A 21,558-nucleotide genomic window follows, 5' to 3' on the forward strand; every position below is an offset into this window, starting at 1 on the left:
TACCACTGTAGTTGAGACCATGGCAATTATTTCTGGTTGACCCTTATCCTCACCCCTTTTGACTAAATTCTCTCAGTCTGACATCATTTCCCTCCAGTCCCCTTCTCCATACCAACACATTCTCCCTGGCTGCTCTGGTAATGTTCCCAGGATAGCCCTAAGGAGGAGTGCAGTGTGCTAATCCCAGGTTCCACCCTTCAAAACTAGGTTAGGTGCTCCTCCCCTCCTGGTTACCACATTGTATCATTGCTTACAGCACGCCAGAGCTCTTTAAAGGCGAGGCTCTTCAATGTGTCTGTAGCATAGGGCTTGGCATGTTGTAGATGGTTAATAGAGGTCTGAATGGATGAACAATGACTGTACAAACGAAAAAAGAAAGACAACTTTTGAGTCACACCAGTCTACATATAAACTCTGCTGCTTCTGCTTTAAGCAGATGTGTACCTGTTTAGGAGTTCCACTTCCAACTCTGGAATCCGAGATACAAATGAGCAGGGTCACGTGAAGAGATCAGTGCAGTGCCCCTCCCCCATTCTAGTGACCTTGTAAACTGCCTTCTAAAACAAAGTTCCTTTGTTGTTTATCCCTGCTGTGAGGACCTTCTGTAAGCTGAATTCTTTTTCTAGATCTCTGGGCTTGAAGGGGAAATTTTGTAGCCAGGGCCTCCTCTTCATGGCCAAGTGTTCTCAGTTATTAATCTAGAATTTTCAAAGACGCTGTGAAACTTTCCAGACATGGATTCCAAGTTTTCTGACTGAACTGTGTGCGCCTACAAATAGCTGGCCGCCGATCTAAAGGAACACGAGGTTCTCTGGGACTTGTTAAATAAACACCAGTTTTGTGTATCGCAGCCCTGCTGGGTAAACTGCTCGTCTGGGTAGAGAACAGGTGTGTACATTTTACAAGTTAGTTTCCTTTTGTTTCTCCACCAGAGCCTCAGTTACCCAGAAGTCTCATTAGCAGGGCCGAAGTGTGTATTTGTGTGGGGGAAAGTCGGCCCCTGCAGTCCTTGTCTATCCTTCAAGGCTGCTCAGAATGAGAAGCCATCTCTCTTAAGTGGTTAGCAGAGCAGAATGTTTGACTCTGCTCAGCTTCAGTTCATACCCACTGGGGTGTAAGTAAGTAATGTAGACTTGCTCTGCTTTAGGGATAGTGAGCCCTTCTGCAGCAGCCAAGACTGCAAAGAGCATGCCTTTCGTCTTAGTGAGTTTCCTCAGCAGCAGAATGCTGGCCGTTTAAAAGTTGTCAAGGAGAGGGCTTGAGCACAAGGCCACTCTAGGACCTTGCAGAAGCCTGTGTGCGCCGCTCACGCTACGAGCCAGGATCCCTTACTTCTCTCCTTGGAGAATCTCAGCGGCTTAGAGGCTGTGGGCAGGCTCTCCGCGGCGGCGGTCCCTACCTGAGCTTCCCGGAGTCGACACACCAGGGAAGAGGAGGAGGGACTGTGACCACAAGGAAGGGAACCGCCTGCTGTAGGCTGCAGGCCACACAGCCCGCCCGCTCGCTCGGCTCTGCTCTACCGGCTGGGACTCTGCGGGCGGGTGAGCCCTGGAGGGCGGGTCTGAGGCCGAGCCCAGCGGCCAGGGCGAGGGGCAGCGCCGACCTCTGTGGTCAAGCAGCAGAGAACTGGGCCACCGGCTGCGCCTCTATTCGACCTCAACCGCTGCTGGGAAGGCGGGCGCAGCTGCCGGACCAGGGGCGGGCTGCAGAGGTGACTTAGGGAGACCTTGCGGTACTGCCCTGGGTCGTGCCTCACCGATCAGATTGTCTGGAGGGAAGGAGAGCAGGCCGAAAACATCTGTGCTGAAGCTTGCGGAGGAGCCGGGGTGCAGCGCACCAGCCTGGGTCTTCAAGACCCAGCCCAGGTGGGTGGGTTTGTGTGCTTGTTCAGCCCTTCCCTGGAAGCTCTGGTGGATGGGGGCTGGGGTGCCGCCCTCGCACAAGGCAAGAAAGAGGGGAACAGCCAGATGTGATCCAGGGATGTGAGTTGATCCAAGAATAGTTGGACGGGTTTGTGCGGAGCCCAGTGGAGCCTTTACTGCCTGGGGCGGGGTGATGTAGCCACGAGACCCATTGTCCCCTTTTCCTCTGCCAGTGGGGAGGGCTGGGGTGGGTTCTCTGCCTGGTGTTTGTCCCTTGGATTCCTAGAAGAGCCCCCAGGGAACAGCCCTTGGCTGTTGTCTCACATTCATATGTTAGTATTAGGTCAAGCCTGGCTGGAGTGGGAGGAGTAAGGCTGGGACAGACAATTGTCCTAAATAACCTTCCAAGTTGGTGATTTTTTCCTGTCTCTCTGACATTGACATGAACTTAACCAGGGCAGTTTCAGAGATCGCTGAAATTCCTAGAGCCAGCGGAAGTACATGGGCGGATTGAGGAGAGAGAAGTCTTGTGTATAGTGGGGGCTTTCATTTTCGAACGTTTTGATGAAGGGTTTTTCATTACCCAGACGCTGTCTTTGTAGCTTAAGCTCGCTGGCATCTGGCTCCCTGGCATTCCGAGGATCTGGTTTTCAGTTGGGCTGGATTTTTTTCCTTTGGAGGGAAATGGTCAGGAGAGAAAGATGAGAGGGTAGAACTGGTATAGCTCTTAAGAGTTATAGAAGCTATTAAAAGTTTCTTCACTTTAATTAGATTCGAGGGCGGCATTTGGCTCATGAAGGCATTGCTTGGCAGAAAGCAGTGTGAAAAGAGAAAAATGCTTGCAATTCGTGTTGGTGGACAAAGTGCAGGGTAGATGATGGGGCAGAGTGTAAAGTCTCCATTCCACAGAATGGAGCTTCACAGGCAATGTTTGATCAGTTCAGTTTTGGTCTGGTAAGTGTTCAGTCTCAATGTAAGGACTGAGCAGTTATCTCAGCTTATGTCTCCGTGTTACTTTTGCCAGGATTGGACGTAAAGGAAGTTGGATCCTTGTGAATATAGTTGCTAGACTGCAGTGCTCTTCTTTAGGGACCTTTTATAGATTAATTTTCAAGAATTTCATTGATGGTAAAAATGACCCACATAGTATTTTTGCTCAGTTCTTTCTGCACTGTACAAAATGGGAGAATATAACTCAGTTATTTCACAATAAAATGAAGTGCATTACTCACACATACGATAGTTTATAAAAGCACATTTAAAATAGTATGTATAAACTGATGAGTTCTTAATACTCTGGTGGCTCATACCTTTTATCTCAGTACTCTGGAGAGAGTCCTACAGGATCCAGAGGCTGAAGATTTTTTACAGAAGCAACAAGTCAAAAGCAAGCAAAAGGGTGAATGTTAGCAGAGTTAACGGCTGGAACAGAGTCAGGAGAGGACAAGCAAGGTCTCTCCTAAGGACTTTGTGGAATGTGCTTAAAGAGTTTTAAACCTAAGCTAGGAAGTTAATGTCACTGAAAGACTTTTACCCAGGGAGAAATTTGATCAGATTTGTTATTTAGGAGAATTGGAGGACAGGCCTGCAATCAGGACATCAAGGGACAGGGATACAAGAGACAGAATAGGACTAAGTCAGGTTTGTTACGTAAGCAGAGGAAGTTACAGAGCAGAGACATTTCATAAAGCCTAAGTTGGATTGATGCGAGGCATCAAGGGGAAGGTGGAGTCCAGCTGACTCCCAGCTTTCTGGTACAAATTACTGCATAGGTAGGGAATAGGAATGCGGGAAGGTGAGTTAGCTCTGATTTTGACATGTTGACACACCCTTCCTTGTCCTATGAAAGCTGAGGAATCATTGGTACTTCCCCCAACATCCTTCATTCTTACAGGCCCAAAAGTGAGGAATACCACAGACATGAAGTTTGAAATCAAAGGAACAACAGTGACATGTAGACAGCAAATATGAGGAAAGGAGAGAACAGGGAGGACACCAAGAGAAGTCAGCCTGACAGCAGGGGAGAGCCCCAAAGCAGGCGAGGCCAGGGGCCAGGGTGTAGAGGAGTACAGGTGAGGACTGTCTGTAGCCTCAGCTGCTAGAGCCAGGCGGCCAGTGGGCTCTTGAGTGTGAGGACGTTTATGCTCACTTAGGAAGAAGCCAGACTGCAGCCAGCAGAGCAGTGGACAGACAGAGAGCAAGGTTGTAAAAATTATAGCTGTAGACTGATTATCTCTGGTTCGTGATCTGCAAAGCCTGACAGTTGTGCTCTGTTCTAGTCCTTATGTTTAGGATTTCTTTTTCTTGTCCATAATTTCCTGGTAAGGGCTTTCAGGGCAATATTGGATAGATGCTGTGATAGTGAATCCACATTTTCCCAAGATTTAAAACAAACGATGGTAACCTCTACAAATTAACTAAAAAAAAAATAGTTAATAATTATCATTTACCGTACTGATGATGTTCACATTTCATTCTTATATCTTTTTTTTTTTTTAAGATTTATTTATTTATACACTATAGCTGTCTGCAGACACACCAGAAGAGGGCATTCATCCCATTGCAGATGGTTGTGAGCCACCATGTGGTTGCTGGGATTTGAACTCAAGACCTCCGGAAGAGCAGTCAGTGGCCTTAACTGCTGAGCCATCTCTCCAGGAACAATGCTAAACTTTGGATTTTACCTTCTTTTTATAAGTGAGAATGGCTTGCAACTTTTTAGTCTTCATCAGATGTGAAGGTTATTCTAATGTCATAAGGTCAGTTTGGTAGTATTCACTCTGCTATGTTCCTACAGCTTGTGTAAAATTGATCTAGTCTTTGAAGTTTAGTAGAAAAATTTTAACAAAACTATCCTTTATAAGTTTTGTGAACTACTATTTAAACATATTAACTAATTATAGGACCATTTTGGTTTTCTATTTCTTTTAGCATTAGCTTTGGCAAGTTATATATTTCTAAGGACATCCCCTTCCCATTAAAGTCTGTTATGAAGTTTCTTGTTATGAAGGTTTCATTAGAACTCCTTTATTGTCTTTTAAATTTATTTTGGATATATAGTTATGCTCTATTTTTAATATATATTCTTAGAGTATTTATGAAAGCATTTTCCTCTTTCTTCAAATTAATCTGTAACCATCAAATAAGTTTCGTTAAAGCTTTGCTTGCCTGTATTTTCAAAGATCTACCTTTAGCTGTGACATCTATTTTACCTTATTATTTTAAATTAAAATTTATAGTTTTCTCTCACTTTCTGTGAGTTAACCTTTTCTTTATTGTTTGTATGTGAATTATACGTTATTCTCTGGAAATGTAGACACTGTGTTCAACATTATTCTTTTCTAGATTGTAGTTATTCTTGTGTTTGAGCAGTTTGTAATTTAGTGAATGTCATCGCTAGCTTTATCGTCACTCTGTGGACTGTAACATTGCATTTCAAGATTGTTCTTGACAGGTTGCAGGTGCCAAGGTGAGCAGTGTGAGCAGACACCCGACTGTATTTACAACAACTGAAACTGGGAGGCAGTTTGGATGTCGTCCATGTTCCTTTCCCCCCTCTCTTCCCTCCCTGCTGTGGGTCTGTTACTCTTCACTTCTCTCTGTGGGCTCTCCTTCCCTTGTCACTCGTGTTCCCTCGCCACACACTTTATTTTTTTCATGTCAATCATTTCCTTGTCTCCGTCTTTTGTCCCTTCTTGCTTTGCAGTAGTTTCTTTAAAAGCCATTTGGTAACCGTGTCTCTGGATCCATGCGTCTAGTGTCCTAAGTGCTCACAGACTCAGCATGAGGTACGGCAGTGGAGCACCTAGGAGGGATGCCTAGATGGAAAAGGGCTGCGCCATGGGACCTGAGGCACCAATTCAGGTAGCAAAGAGAGCTTGGTCTTTGGCTCTGGGCAAGCATTTTAGCAAAGCTCGCTGTCTCCCTGTGTAACATAGGGTTTCTTCTTAAGTTCTTTCCATCACAAGTTATATTGAAACTGATATGGGAAAAGAATAAATTTATTGTTGGTTTTATATTTAGGTAGTTATCGCATGCTCTATAGCATGCTCCAGCATGATGTACTAGATGAGAGATGCCGTGATGGGACATGGACCGTGAAGGGAAGGGCAGCAGCGCACAGTTGTACCCTGTGGTGAGACAGGGAAGCCTGTGCCGGGGAATGTCTGCTGTGCGGACACCTGCTCTTCTTTACTGAGCTCCATTCGCTATGGGGGTCGGGGCAATTCTGAGCAGTCAGCATCCACTTACAAGAATGTTTCAGTAGTAGATACTGTGTAGTAGATTCTGAACCCTGAACAGCTGAATGAGAAATGATGCTCTGTGAGTGTGACTTTGTTCATTTGCATATGACAGAGAGGATTTGAATATATGCCTCATTTATTTTTTCTTTTAGTTCTTCCTGAAAATTGAAAATAATACATCAATCTTGTATGACATGTTTCACTAGTTTTTAATGGGTTTCATTGGGATTAGGTGTAAGTACATGGACAATGAAAGTAAAAATACCCTCTCATCACCTGACAGCTCCATGGAACACAGTAAAAGAAATAGACTTACTTGTTCTCAGAGGAGGGGATTAGGGCCTGGAGACAGGCTTGCCTAGTTGTGTAAGCTTATGTAGGTAGGAGAGTGTACAACTTAGAGCTCAGGTTAGAGTGTTGCCTCCGGGTTTAGTGCCAAAGAACAAATACAGCTATAGTTAGGCAAGGTCCACAGGAGGAGGTGGCCCCCCTTTGTCAGTGTCGGTGTGGTCTTTGGATAAACTAGTTTCTCGCCTTGGCAAAGGCACATCCAGTTTAGAAATAAGAAAAGCAAATGGCCAAGAATATTGACTTCAGACTTCCCACAGAATACCTGTATTCAAGGCACACAACAGGAAATTGTTGTCTGTCTTCTTGGAAGAAATTCTGCTTGGGATAAATTGTGATTTAGAAGAAAAGAACATAACCATTTTTCTAGATAGTCTAAGTATTGTCCTGAGATTAAATTAGACTATCAGAATGTTGTAACCTGGGTTGTGTTCATTCAATCCTGGAAAGCGGCCCTCACCAAGTTCTAACACACATACACCTCAGTTTCTTTTGGAGTGCTTTTTGAGAAATGATGTGCTTACTCACATGATCCCTTTGTCCTATGCACTCATATTCTCATATGCTGGATGAGAAATTAGAGCTAAGGGCAAAGAGGGAGTTTGTTTTCCCTGAAGAACTGTGTTTTTTTTTCTCTCCTTGTGGACAATTAAAGGTTCATAATTGATTATATTTCTCTTTCTGTTTGGCCTTTAGAGAACTGAGAGCCACATGCAGGGCTTGTCCTCGGCATCTACATAGGTCTGTCGTATAGGGGTCCTAGTAAAGGCTGTCGAGGTCTTCTGTATGTTCACGACTTCACTGTGGGCAGCCTCTGAATCGCAGTGTTGTCTTGTGAATTAGTGGAATATGCTGTGTATTTGTGTACAGAAGTATATTTAGGGATTTTCCTCTAAGTGGGATTAGTAGTTTTATGCCAACAACATTTGTGTTTTATCTTGACTTTGTTGTAGATAGTTTCAAGGACACAAGTTAAATATACAGCATATATTATAATGGGAGGTTTTAAATTTTTTCTGTAGATGAGTTTAACTATATATTTTAGTCTAATATTTGGAGAAAAGATTTTAGGGAGTCAGATGCACAGTGGACTTTCCTTTGTAACTACACTGAGTATGTCAGTCAGAGTTGTTAAACTCCGTGTGCATCGTCATCCAGCTGTCCCGTCCACCCTTGGCAGTGTCTCACCTGTAAGGGAATGTCTGTCTATGAAACAATACCCTGTTCTATTCTCCATCTCTGTGAAGCTGATGCGGTACTGTACCTCATACAAGAGGAATCATAGAGTAGTCGCAGTAGTTGTCCTGTACTCTTTGACTGGATTCATCTACCATAACATGTTCAGTGCCATTCTTGTTGGAGCATGGGTCAGGATTCCTATATCTGAAGCAGATAATGTCCAACCGTATGTGTGTTAGTTTTTGTTTATGCACCCTTGGTGGGAGAACCTTTGGCTATTGTAAAGAATGCTGCTGTGAGCATGGCCATGCAAAGACTCCTAAGTCTGGCTCACTGTGGTTCTTTAGTATACCTAGGAACATGCCTGCTGTCATACAATACTTGTGGCTCCATGAGCTCCACCACCCTGCTGTCTACAGGAAGTGTACCTTCTAGTTTATGTTCCTGTCAACAATGCCAAAGGATCAACGTTCTCTGCATCTTTATCAATAGAAGGTTTATTTTGTTTTTGATTTTTGATTTTTTAGTTAAATAGTAAGTACCCTAAGAGTGTGAGGAAAAATGTAAGAAGAGTTGCTAACATTTTCTATGCAGATATTACCCCCAAATTGTCAGACTATCCCTTTCTGACATTGGGCCACACTTGTCTTGCAAAGCATTAATTTTACATTGTTTTTGGAACTGTTCATTTGCTACATGGTGGGAGGGTGCGCCTTAGTGTGCCCCCTCCCCCTTTCAAAAGCGCCACAAAGCAGGCGTGGCTTTCTGTGTGCACACATGTGAGTGTGCACCAGTCCAAGGCTAGAGGTTGGCATTTGTTTCTTCCTTCTGCCATTGTTCTCTACCTCACTCTTTGAGATAGATCGCTGACTGGACCTGGATAACCAGCAAGGCCCCGAGAGATCCTCTTGTCTCTACACCCTAGCCCCAGGCTTACTGGTTTGCATGTTTTCTTGTGTGGGTGCTAGGGACCCAGATTCAATGTGCATGTTATAGCAAACACTTTACCCACGGACATGCTCCTCAGTCCCAGTGCATAAGTTTTTTTTTTGTTTGTTTGTTTTGTTTTTTAAATTAAGGCTTGGCTTACATGTGTTTTATTTTTATACTATCTCTCTGTGTTGTAGATACTAAATAATGGTTTGATGTCACATTTTCAAGGACTATTACTTAATCAAACAGAATTTTGTCATATATAGGTATAAAATATGAGGTAAGCAATAGTGGTATAGGCAGGTATGTGGGGCTGAAGCAAACAGTAGATATTTCCTAAGTCTAGGGAATGATAGACTTCATTTGAAAAGAAAACTCAGAATGTGTTATATTGAAATGAGTTTTTGATCTTTAGCCATACTTATAAATACAGAGTTCCTAAAAATGATAAAGAAAAAAATGTAGGATTGAAACTTTAGAAAATGTAATCACAAAGTTATAAAGACATCCTAGGTGACATTGATCGTTCCTGTTTGCAGGCATTCGCTCCCCAGCTTCTGGCAGCCAGGCAGTCATTATAGCAGTGTGCAAACACTTCTGTTGGTGAGCAGACAGGTGTGTCTTCCAGGGGTTAAGAGCTGGCAGCCTGAGTCACACAGATGTGCATTGAATTCCGACTCTGTGCTTGCTTCCTGTGTAATCCTAACATCCTGTAACCTGGCTGCGCTTGGGTTTGCTCATTCAGATAATGACTGCTTCCCAGGAGCACAGCTAACAGCTTCACAGGCGGGTGGGGAAGACGCATGCAGAGTACACCAGAGTAAACGACATGGCAGATAGCTCCTGCTCCTTCCCGCTCCTTCCCGCTCCTACCCGCTCCTTCCCGCTCCTTCCCGCTCCTTCCTGCTCCTGCTGAATGGTCCCTTTGAGCCACTTGTTCTAGTAGGAGGATGAAAAGTGTGAGAAGGTTAAACTTCCATCAGGGTGAAGTTTTTCCCTTTCTCTTCTTTTGAACTCATGGACCTGGTCAGCTGTGCAGTGTGGGTGTTTCTTCTCTCATGTGAAAGTTTCTCAGCTATTTGGAACAGCTAGAAAATTTCTCTTCCCTCAGCCAAGTATCTTCTAGGACCTTCAGATTGTTACTGTGTAAACCTTTGCAGATGCCTGCCTTCTGGTCAGTGAGAAAAGGTACTTTTTCTTAAGAGTTGTCCTAGGAAGGTGAGTGCAGAGCTTGGTGCTTCTCAGTTGGCTTCCTGCTAGTGGGGAGCTCCGGTGCTGCAGATCACAAGACCTTGCAGGTAACCCTGACTCCCTCGTGGGATTCTTTTCTTTACAACTCCTTGATGTGATCTAAGGATGTGTGGGCCTGTCTTACATCAGAATGTTAACTGTTCCTCAGCAGAGAACATTCACCTAGGTATCCTCTTCCTACTGTGTGTCAGCCTTTGACATACCCATGCCTTCTCAGTGTGGCTCCACCCCCGGGCTCCCAGCATTCCTTTCTGCTTTGTAGACTGTGTTCAGCATTTGAAGATTCTAGCACATTCAGTGTTTCACCTCGTGTCTTTCCCCTCAGAAGTCAGTAAATGGTGTAAGTGCAGCATTTCCCCCTCAACCACTGTGGGTTCCCTGGGACCTGGGATGCCTGGCATGGAGTAGGTGCTGGCGAATTCCTGTTGGGTAAAGAGGACTGGGACTGAGGCACCCTTCTTCCTTGAAGATTACATAATACTGCACTTGAAGGGGACCTTCGAGGACCTGCATCCAGTCAGGGGGGTTCTCTCTCTCTCTCTCTCTCTCTCTCTCTCTCTCTCTCTCTCTCTCTCTCTCTCTCTCTCTCTTTCTTATAGCTTAGAAGAAAAACCCACAAAGCCAAATTAATTGTTTTAGACTTGTACAGATTTCAAGTCACTTTGGGTTGCTTGGTAAATGAATATTTCTTTTTATATAAGTCATCTTTCCAAGTAGGTGGCTTGAACGCTAGAGCAGCCAGTCCCAAGCCATCTGCTAGACAACTTCCTTGTGCTAGAATGCCGCTGACTGTGCGTGGCATGCCTAGGGAGACTCTCTCCTGTCTCCTGAATGTTCTCTTCAAAAGTAGTCCATCCCACTAAATTGATTAAAATATAATCTTTTTTTCTAGTTGAAGAACTATGAAGATACTTGCCAACTCAGGATAAAAATTAAAACTTGACTGAGGCAGAGAAAGTCTCAGAAGCAGAAAGGAGGACGTTTTTCTTGGTGTCTGTGTGCATGTGTGCATAGGAATATGCAAGATGTGGGTGTGTAGGTGGAGAATGAAGACTGATGCTGGACACCGTACTGTTTGTGTTAGGGTCTCACCTGCCAGTCTCTGCCTCCTCAGGGCTGGGGTTACAGATGGAGCATCACCGTGCTCAGCTTTTCAGTTTATGTGACAAGTGCTGTGCTAATTGAACCATCTCCCCCTCAGCTTTTAAAGAGGAAATTTTGTGGTCATAGAGTGTCCCTGTCCTGGGGCAGTCGTCAACAGTAGGAAGGAGAGAACTCCTTGTTCTTGTGAGTCCATGGGTGAATCCAGTAAGAACCTCATCCATTTATTTCAGGTTTAGAACAAGTAAACCAATTCCAGGATGATAGGAACCACAGTGAATATCTGGGCTGGGGGAAGGGAAGAGGACAGCAGAAGGGCCTGGGGCTCTAGGGGAGGAAGAGGGGGAAGGGTCTGTTCTAGTTCTAGTGCCAGTGATTAGTATACTTGGGCATACACACACACACACACACACACACACACACACACACACACACACACACACGGGTTGCATATATCTCAATAAAGTGCTTGACTTCAAAAGTCAAGTTAGAGTTGCTTTGGTGGGACGTGTGTTATAAATAACCTGGTGTAGTTCTTTGCACAGTGGAACTATCAATTACAGCCCCCGAACAACTGAGGGTAATATTCGTAAAAATGTGATTAAACTTCTCTGCTTTAAAATGCTCACTTCTCTGTTGTGCCATATTTCTAAAACAGAAATGTATTTCCAGGTATATATGATGTACAGATCTGTGGAGAGCGATTACATAAGAGCAGGTTATTTTTAGGTGGAGAGCTTTGCAGCCAAAGAGAGTCTTAGCAGACTCTCAGATTGGGTTCCTGAGCAGATGCTAGGACTGCCCTGTGTGCTGTTCCAGAGGTCCTTCACATGGCTCTCGTCAGACACACTGCGAGAGTGTGGATGATGTAAATGTTGGTTCCTAGGTAGACCTATTTTCAAATACTTTGCTAATTAGGAAATTATGAAATAGAAAAGCTTTTTTTATATACACTGAAATATCACAATCAGAATCTAAGGTCCGCTAGCAAGATTTTTGTGTGTCCATTTTATTCATTTTAGTGTATAAATACACAAACAGCAGCCTGCATTACTGCTTAATACTCTTCATTGTTTTCTATCAGAATGCATATTTATGTTATATTTAGTTTTCCGTGTGTGTGTGTGTCTATGTGTCTGTGTGTCTTTGTGTATGTGTGTGTCTCTGTGTGTGTGTGTGTGTGTGTGTACGTATGTGTGTGTGTCCCATTCATGGAGACCAGAGGGAACCTGGAAGATGCCCTCCTCTGTTGCTGTTTGCCTAATTCCCTTGGAGCATGGTCTCTCACTGGATCCGGAGCTTGTGTCTGCCTTCACACCCCACTGGCCTGCCCGCTGGTCCTCACACTCCAGCTATACTCCTCTCTCCATCCTGTGTCCAGGCATCCCTGTACCCCAGTGATGGGGTTACCAGCAAGGACTATCACATCTGACCTTTTACATGAATGTTGGGATCTGAATTGAGGTCCTCGTGGGTAATTACTAAGTAAACTTGGTCTGTGGTAGTTTATGAATACACTAGATGTACTGGTGTTTGTGTTTGCCTTTAATGAAAATCTCCATACTCAAAACCATGAAACGAATTGGAGATTTACTTTTCCTTCACCCTGAAGAATCAGGATGTGGACATATGACCTGGCACAGGAGGCTTCAGTGTTAGAGGCTTTTCTAGTTCCTGTGTTCCCGTGCCTTCTTCCTTAAGTAGACCTGGTAGAGTCTGCAAAATACCGCAGTGCTTTGGGTCAGAGCTGCTCATAGCCAGAGCTGCCAGAGGGACTGAGAGTAGAGTCTTGGCTGAAGGCTGAAGGGGCTCTTAGCAAGGAAAAGGAGTCAGTGTTGGCAGAACCCAGCACCTTCTGACTGGCTTCAACCTTGTTGTGTGTAGAAACACAACACAGAACACAAGGAAGTTCTGACTCAACAGGGCCTGCAACCAAGCTGTCTAATCTGAGAGACAGAGAAGCCTGCAACCAAGCTGTCTAATCTGAGAGACAGAGAAGCCTGCAACCAAGCTGTCTAATCTGAGAGACAGAGAAGCCTGCAACCAAGCTGTCTAATCTGAGAGACAGAGAGACAAACCTACCAACCCTTGTTAGGTTTCTGTAGGAAACTTAAGCTCTAAGCCAGATGTGTGCCTGATAGACCGGCTGGTGCTTGGATTAAGGAACTGTTTGGAGAGCATGTCACCTGAAGAACCTGCTGAGTTTGTCAGCAATGTGGTCCCTAATAGTGTGGCTCCTAAGGAAGGGCTCTAGCAGATACTGGCTATGGTCCAGTAACTTTATGCGTGTGTGTGTGTGTGTGTGTGTGTGTGTGTGTGTGTGTGTGTGTCTGTCTGTCTGTCTGTCTGTCTGTCTGTGCATGCGTGCGCGCGTGCGTGCGTGCGTGTGTGCGTGCGTGTGTGCGTGTGTGTGTGTGTGTGTGTGTGTGTGTGTGTGTGTGTGTGTCTGGGTGTAAGTCAGAGTCGACCTTAGGCACCATTCATCTTGTAATTTGAGACAGGATCTCTTACTGTGCCTGGAGCTCAAAGATTGGGTGAGGCTTGCTGTGCAGTGAGCTCCAGGGAGCTGCCTGACTTCATTTCCCCAACACTCGGATTACAAGAGAGTGCCACCATACATGGCCTTTTAACAATAGGTTCTGAAGATCACACTCAGGTCCTCCCTCATGCTTCTAGAGAACAATCAACTGAACCTTTTCCCCAGCCAGGCCTTACTACCTGCTTTTGAAAACATGACTTTAAAATTAGTTCTTGGAGTATTTTATATGTATATGATTATACCCCTCTCCCCCAGATTCATGTCCCTCTCAGTACCCTACCTGACTGCATATCTTTTTAAAAACACCCCACAGAGTTCAATTTCTGCACTTATATCTGCACGGGTTTAGGGTGATCCAATGATTGTAGTTGATCAACCTGGGGCCATTCCCTTAAAAACGCTTGCTGTCCCTTCCCCAGGAGCCATTGATGGTCAGTAGCCCCACAACTCCTCCGAGCTGCCTCCCTCCACAGGCTGGCACGTTGACTGGCTTGATCTCGGGCAGGCGCCCGAGCTGCTGCATCTGTGCAGTCATCTAATGTCCTGAAGACACTGTTTAACCCAGGGCTTCTGGCTCTCAAAATCTTTCTGCCTCCTCTTCCTTGGTGATGTCTCGGAGTCTTACAGGGAGGGATGTGATGTAGATGTCCCCTTGTGACTGAGCACTTTGTAGACACTTTCTGTGCTTCGACCAGGAGTTAGTTTTCTGTGTTAACTGCTCTTCACCACACAAATGCTTCTCTGAGGAGTTTGAGCAGCACTGGTGTCTGTATATAGACATATATAGTAGAGGCTGCATCAACAGCATGTCCTTTGAGAACAATCATAGTTGTAACTTTACCCTAGGGCCTAGGAGCTCCCTGACATGGTTCTTGGTTACATTTAGACTCCAGTAGTAACAGTAAGGATTTCATCCTTTGTACAGGGCCTAGGAGCTCCCTGACATGGTTCTTGGTTACATTTAGAGTCCAGTAGTAACAGTATGGATTTCATCCTTTGCAGTGGGCCTTACCTCCAGTCAGAGAGCAGTTGGTTGACCTTACAATTCTCAGGCCATGACTCGCCCTTGGAGGGTTCTTGTGAGGCTGGTCATCATCGTAGCGCACAGGGTTCACAGTTGATGGCTTCCTCCCATAGCAACCAGCATGGCATCTTCAGGTAGTGTGAAAGCCCACCCCCAGGGAGGAAGGTGCTGCTTGGTCAGGATAGCTGGGGCTCTCCATGTCCCATTAACAAGGTGTATGGTGCCTTCATCAAGTCCTAGTAGGCCACCAGGAGCGATGGGGTGGCTTTCTTAAATTTTTTTATTTATTAAAAAAAAAAAAAAGAAACAAAAAACATTTAGCCATAGACTCCTAGAGTGAAGATGTAATGACCTAAGAGGAATTGAATCTCTTTTGAGCAGGAGATTTCTGTGTGTAGAGTTAAAAAGATACTATTTTGAAAAACAGATTTTTAGGAAACTTTAAAGCCAAGTGTGGTCATGCATACTGTATTCCCAGTACTTGGAGGTATAGGCAGGAGAGTCAAAAATCACAAAAATTCCAGAATCTTTATTGAATAGGTGAATTTGGAATTTCACTTTTTATTTAAATAGCCAATGTGGATCTGCTATGTTAAATTGAGGCCTGTTTACAGTGACTTGGATACCCACCATTGAGTGACTTAAGATTCCTTTGTACAGTTTAAATACAGATCCTTTGAAAACCTTTGAAATTAAACCTATACTATAATCTGGACATTATACACCAAGGTACACGTTGCTTCTAAGAAAGTCCAGTAAGAGCTACTATTAGGCTACAGAATGTTTGGGATGTTATATAAGCATTACAGTGCCAAATAGTCCAGTGTTTTCATTGCCACTCAAGTTCATTTTTCATTGCTGTATTTAACTCCAAAGCCATTAAAGAAACATCTTGTTGGGTCCATACTGTGGGTGCTGATCTGTGAGTGAGATCAAGTACTACTTCACTTCAGAGTCTTTTTTCTTTCTTCCATATTTAAAAGGGATAGGCAGAAAGTAAACTTCCCTGACACAGTTTCACTTGTATGCAGCATTTGATTTGATTTTCAAGATGTAATTTTTAAGTTATTTTAACAAACTAAGTTCCAAATATTCTGCGTTTACCTGGTTTATGTAGTATGTAGTTTCTGTTACTCTGCTTTAAGCTCTGGGCAGACCGTGCTAACAGCCACTGCCTTGGTTCCCTTGGATCTGTGAATGAAAGACACACACACACACACACACACACACACACACACACACACACACACACACACACACACACACACACACTGGCCAGGCACTTCTAAGCTTCCTGTAGCTAACATGCCCTTACCTTCATACACAGTACAGTACTTCTAAATCTGCCCTCAGCTTAGCTGTGTTTTTAATCTCTTGCCTGCTTACCAGGCCCAGTCAGGGAAGTGGCCAGTGGCCACTCTACTGGAGATCTCACCTGACTGGTGGGCTTTCTCTCCCTCTAAGCCATGGTGAATATTTTTTCCTCCTCCTGTGTCCCCTAGTCTGCCTGAGGGAACCTGGAAGTCCCACCTTTCTGCATAGCTATTGGCCACTAGCATTTTCATTGATTGATCAAAAGCCAATTGGGGAACAGGACCTTCAGTGTTTACAAGCAGAACAGGACCTTCAGTGTTCACAAGCAGATTCCTGAACCACCCCGTACATCTCACTTTTTCTATCCAATTTAAAAAAAGAAAACAACTCTTCTCTCAGACATATAATTGAACAAAACTGTAACAATCGTGTAAATTACATAGTATGATATACAATTAACATCTAGTTCATCATATTTGTCAGTTAGATAAAATACTCTACCATCATTATTAACTTATAGAGTTATTATTCTATCCCTGAATTATGTTTAGATTTTAGCCTGTAACACCACCTGAAAACCATGTCTTCTACTTTATAACCTCTTTCTCAATTCTAAACAACTTGAATTTGATTATGAGACTATAACTACGTTTTAACTCCGTCAGAAATCCAAGAATGAATTAAATATTGCCTGAACATATAGAAAGCACAAAACAGCTTCCAAAATGTAAACAATTATAGAGACAGCTGACTACCTGGACAGCCCCTAGTTTCTTAAAATGTTGGAGCATCTGTCTTTAGCCTTCTGGTCCAGAGCCTTCTGGTCCAGAGCCATCTGGTAGACCTTTTGTGAAGCAAGAAATATGAAAGACTAGCTTACCTTGTCTTGGCAGAGCTTAGCAGTCAACTATGCCACCTCTGTCCTTTTTGGACAGTATATTGTCTGTGGGTGATATAAGCAATTTCTTTGTAGTGGCTACTTTGTCACAATAAGCAACTTCTACTGGAGGTAAAGAAGTTTTGCTTTTTTTTCCTCCCCCAAATTTTATTATCACCTCACCCTTCACCCCTACCCCAGTTTATATGCCAGGTATCTTCTTAAGTAACACTGCTTTTTCCTTTTTATGAATCCCTTTATCCAACTGTTTCAACTGTTTTCCTGTTGTTGTTTGGTCCTGGATGAAAGGGTTCCCCAATTCTGCCCTGATGCACATGTCTGAGTTTGCCTCTGAATGTGATTGAGTAACAAACTCTGCAAGGTCTTTCTTTGAGTGTGTCAGTCAGCAACTAGGTCAGTTATGCCTTCTGTCCAGTGCTGGAGCCCAGGGGCAGAAAGGCATTGCGATTATTTTAGACAGGAGTTCTCTTTGTCTTGGTTTGAGCACAGCTCAGGAAGGTGACTATGAGGAAAGAATATCTTTTAGTGGTGCCAGGAGCCATCTCATTCTGAACTTCTAGACATATTTCATTCACGCTGTCAAGAGATAGTGGCTTCTCTATGTCGTATGCTGGGACCAATGTTGGTTGATCTCTGTGCTGTTCGATGCTGTGTGTGTGTGTGTGTGTGTGTGTGTGTGTGTGTGTGTGTGTGTGTGTGTGTGTGTGTCTTCCTTATGCAATTAGAAGACAACTTGAAGTTCAATGTATCTTCCTATCTGAATTTGTGCCTACACATTCTTTTCCCCTGTGGGGGGATGACCTGCATGTTCCCTTAATGAAGACCAAGTATACCCATGACTTAGGTCTCAAGAATATCACTCCAGCAATCTTCTCTGTTCATTCCCACATCATTAATGGCTACAAAACACAGGCTGGGCTTTACCTTTATCTCATTTGTGTCTTTCTGTCTGCCTTAGTAATCCTATCTAGCCTAGAATGTAAAGTATAACCTGTGAGATATATCCCTCTTCTTCTGTAAGCATGGGTTTAGTCAGCTTATCTACTTCTGTGCTTGACTGTCTCATAGCACCATGTGTGAGACTGAGCTCTGCCTGGCTTGCCCTCCAGTCTACTCTGTTCCAGGTAATTGCAACTCTTACTTGCTTAGTCCCAGCTATGAAACCATATTTGCTTCTTCCTTACTCTATATCACAGCCTGTCATCTGACTGCTTAGTCCCTCCCTCAGAATCTTTCTAGAGTCTGAGTTTTCCTTAACACTTCCACTGCAAGTACCCAGTCTTTTTCTCCCCATTTTACTTGACCTCCCCATAGTTTCCTTTTAAGCAAGAGCATACATTCATTTCACTTGAAAACGTATTGCAAGATAGCAAAGAAAAAAGTACAAGAGTGACATCCTTAGAACTCATTATACAAAGTTGCTTAGCAAGTCCGAAAAGCAGGTAGCTGTGTGCTGATACCAGCATAAGGATATACTCCACATCTCTTCTTTCATCATGACTCACGTGGGATCCAAGTACAGTATCCCGAGACATGTATTCATGTGAGCATTCCATTCCTTATCTTAATTTGTATTTCGTTGTGTTAACTGTGTGCCTCATCTGGACTTGAGGAAGCCTTATGTATATGATGCTGTCTTCTATGAGGAAGCCTTATGTATATGATGCTGTCTTCTATTAAGTGTCTTGTGAGGGCCTTCCTCTGGTTAATGGCATAGTAGTATCACATGGATCCTTGCCAACTAGTCTCCTCCTCTTACGTAGTCTGTTCTAGAAAATATTTAGTCTCAATTTGGGGCTTCTATTCCACCTTTGATCATTCAGTTCCCAGAGAAAAGACGTTCAACCTTTACATTTACCATAAGCCTTAATCAGCACTAGAGCTGTGCAGAGATCTACCCTCTGTGCTATCAGAATCTATTTCTCTGTCAATAACCCTGTGTCATAATTTGCCATGATCCATCTGGGCAGCTCTAAACTCCAATTGGCTAACCCTTGTGGCTATGTGTTCACGATTCACTTACCCTGTGGAGGCCTCCTCCTCTTTCCACCTTCTTCACCTCCTTGTGCTCCTCTTCAAACCCCAAGCCTAGGAACCCCAAACCCCACTTATGTCTCTTCTGCCCAGCTATTGGCCGTTACTTAAACCAATGGCTTTAAATTAAGAAGCAAAGTTCTCTCTTCCCTGGGAGCAACCAGGCTGGGGTGGGAGGTGGGGGTTGGGGGGCAGTATTTAGCATTACCATATATGGCAAAAGACCAAACCTGAACAGTAGTCACTAATGCTATGAAGCCCCTCCACCCTGAACAGAACTCATCTTCTAATCATGTCTCAAAGGTTCCACTTTCATATTCTATTGACATAAGGCTTTGAGGCAGGGTTAGGGAGGCTTTCAGTCCTGCTTCACCCAGACATGTAGGTTGGAGGGAACACATCGACTGTGAGTGAGTGCCTTGCTTCTTAGCAGACACCTCTGTGGAGTAGTGGCAGGGAGTAGCCTAAATCTTATGTCCTGAAAAGCTTTGAGAGTTGTTGGCCTATAACCACAGCAGTGTGTCAGAACAGCTTCTTCACAGAGTGAACTAGGTGAGATGGAGTGTTTCAGTGTCTGCTACATTATCTGTTAGTCTAGCTGTGTGTGTGGTAACTGTGAAGAGAGCAGAGTGAGGTCAGAATTCCCCATCGTAGAATCAGGTCATTCATTGTACCTGATATTCTGGGAATGCTAGTCAGCAGTCTCCAGTTTGTAGATGTCTTTGTCAAATGATTTATTATCTCTGCCCCACTTACCCCCATGGAACACAGGCAAATAGCAGGAAGGACACTTTCTAGAAAAAAAAAAGGGTAGATAAGATGTATGTAAACTGGCTAGCGTGTGCTGTTTTTGAAACTGGATTAAATGTTTACTGACGAGTTCGCCTTCTAGCAGGAAATGGGTAAAGTAGAGTGGTTTGAGGGGATGGACTCTTGAGAAGGTTCAACATTGTGTTACTCTTTAAGGGACTGTAGACAGAGTAGTGCACATGTTTTTATGTTAGTAGATAGTAATATTGTCCTGCTTTCTAATAACTTTAATATGTATGTTCACTTGACATATTGATTTTTATTTATAAATCATAGTCTAAAGTTTCTAATTTAATTATGAACATATGTTGGGGTTCACTAGTTCTGTGAAGAAAAGTCTGGTTCCTCTAATAATAATAGGCTAATCACAATAGCTTGAATGTTTAGAAGGTAGTGCTATATGAAGGAGCTATTTCTGTCACAGCATGGAGGTTTAGCTACCAAATAACAATTCAGGAAGATACTTCAGAAGATGACTGCTTTATGAAACCACATCCACCATCTCCTCATTGGCAGCTTTACACAGACCTTTCAGGGTGAGGTTCCTTTCTAGGTAACTTGGAACTGCTGGGATTGTGGGCACTGGAGTCCCTTTGCCCCTCTGAACAGTGGTACTTTGGCCATTTAGCTCACAGGTGCTTCCTTAGGGGAGAAAGCTTCCTGGTGCGGCCCCTGTGCTCGCAGCCCCTGTGCTCGAAGCCCCTGTGCTCGCAGCCCCTGTGCTCGCAGCCTCTGTGCTCGCAGCCCCTGTGCTCGCAGCCCCTGTGCTCGAAGCCCCTGTGCTCGCAGCCCCTGTGCCCCCTGTGCTTGCAGCCCCTGTGCTCGCAGCCCCTGTGCTCGCAGCCCCTGTGCTTGCAGCTCCTTATCATGCACATGCCTTACTCAAGGGGAGAGCACCTTTCTGCAGTTTTGTGGTGAGGCTTGCTCAGCGAGGGAAACTCCTACCAGCACTCTCAGATCAACTGAGAGTTTAACAAGCTCAGACTCCGGAGGGTAGCACTCTTTCCTCCACAGCTTCCCTCCCCATTCACTCTTTACTAACAGCAAGGTTAGTAGGAAGTAGGTGTGGCAGAAAGGGAGTGATGCTGATTTAGGTGAATAAAGGGTCATTTGTGGTTTGAACAAGATTTTCTAGAGAGGACTGGGTGTTTGAGGGCATTGACCAATTTTGCCACTTGGCTGACGTCTATGTAAGTCTATATTTAGCATTCAAATGTAAGTATTTGTTAAACAGAAGGAATTAATCTTCTGTTGTCACATTTGAAGGTACACAGCATTTCTTCTCTGGAGACACTATTTCAATTATGAGAATATCGTAATCATAACATAAACATAACAGGTGTCTGAGTTTAGGATGACATATTGCTATTGTATTTCAGTATCACAGATCTAATAATTATCTCATTGCTCTAATGATAAACCTTCAAGTGCCTGAGGACTGGAGCTGTTTCCAGGATGATAAAGATTTGGTCACTGTGGAAGTGACCGTGAATTCAGCCAAACTGTATTCGAGTTATTCTTACAGTTCCCAGTAGAGCCTGATGAGCGGCCATCAGACAGGGAAATACCTCCTTCTCCTGGGGTTAGAGAGGAGCACTAGAGAAATGTCAGGAAGCGACAGGGTTAGGATGAAGAGAGGAATGGAAGGAAGCAAGGAGCACTGTGCAAGAATCCCCAGTTCACAGATCAGACACCTGAGCTTTGACCTGAGAGAACTTGGAGGCCGCTGCCTAGTCAGTGCCTTTTGAACTGGTGGTGTAGCCTCCCTCTCGGTTTGGCCTCCCTCTGTGGTCAGCTTCAAGGGAGGAGAAAGTGAAAGCAGGTTCTGGTGATATCCAGCTCTAGCAACAGGATTCTGCTCTCTAAAACACCCAAGTTTTATAGTTGTATAGAGTCCAGACTCCCTCCAAATTCTCCATTCTCATGCCCCATCCTCCCCAGTCCTGGGAATACAGGCGTGGACACCACAGCTGTGGGATCACAGCTGTCTTTAAAAGGAGCACTTTATGTTTAGGATTGCA

The 21,558-nt window shown here is 44.2% G+C and overlaps 1 protein-coding gene across 3 annotated transcripts in view; it reads left to right on the top strand.

Moving 5' to 3' along the window:
- Osbpl1a (oxysterol binding protein like 1A) overlaps positions 1-21,558 on the top strand; it is a 186,910-nt gene that overhangs the window by 77,627 nt on the left and 87,725 nt on the right. The window contains exon 1 of one of the 3 annotated variants that reach the window (XM_032886006.1): positions 1,137-1,865. The exons of the other annotated variants lie outside the window; for them this stretch is intronic. The gene's annotated coding sequence lies outside the window, so the exon portion shown is untranslated. Of the gene's footprint in view, positions 1-1,136; positions 1,866-21,558 lie in introns of those variants that run through there. 3 annotated transcript variants of the gene reach the window in all.

This window comes from Rattus rattus, chromosome 15, assembly GCF_011064425.1.
Source record: "Rattus rattus isolate New Zealand chromosome 15, Rrattus_CSIRO_v1, whole genome shotgun sequence".
Taxonomy (NCBI): domain Eukaryota; kingdom Metazoa; phylum Chordata; class Mammalia; order Rodentia; family Muridae; genus Rattus; species Rattus rattus.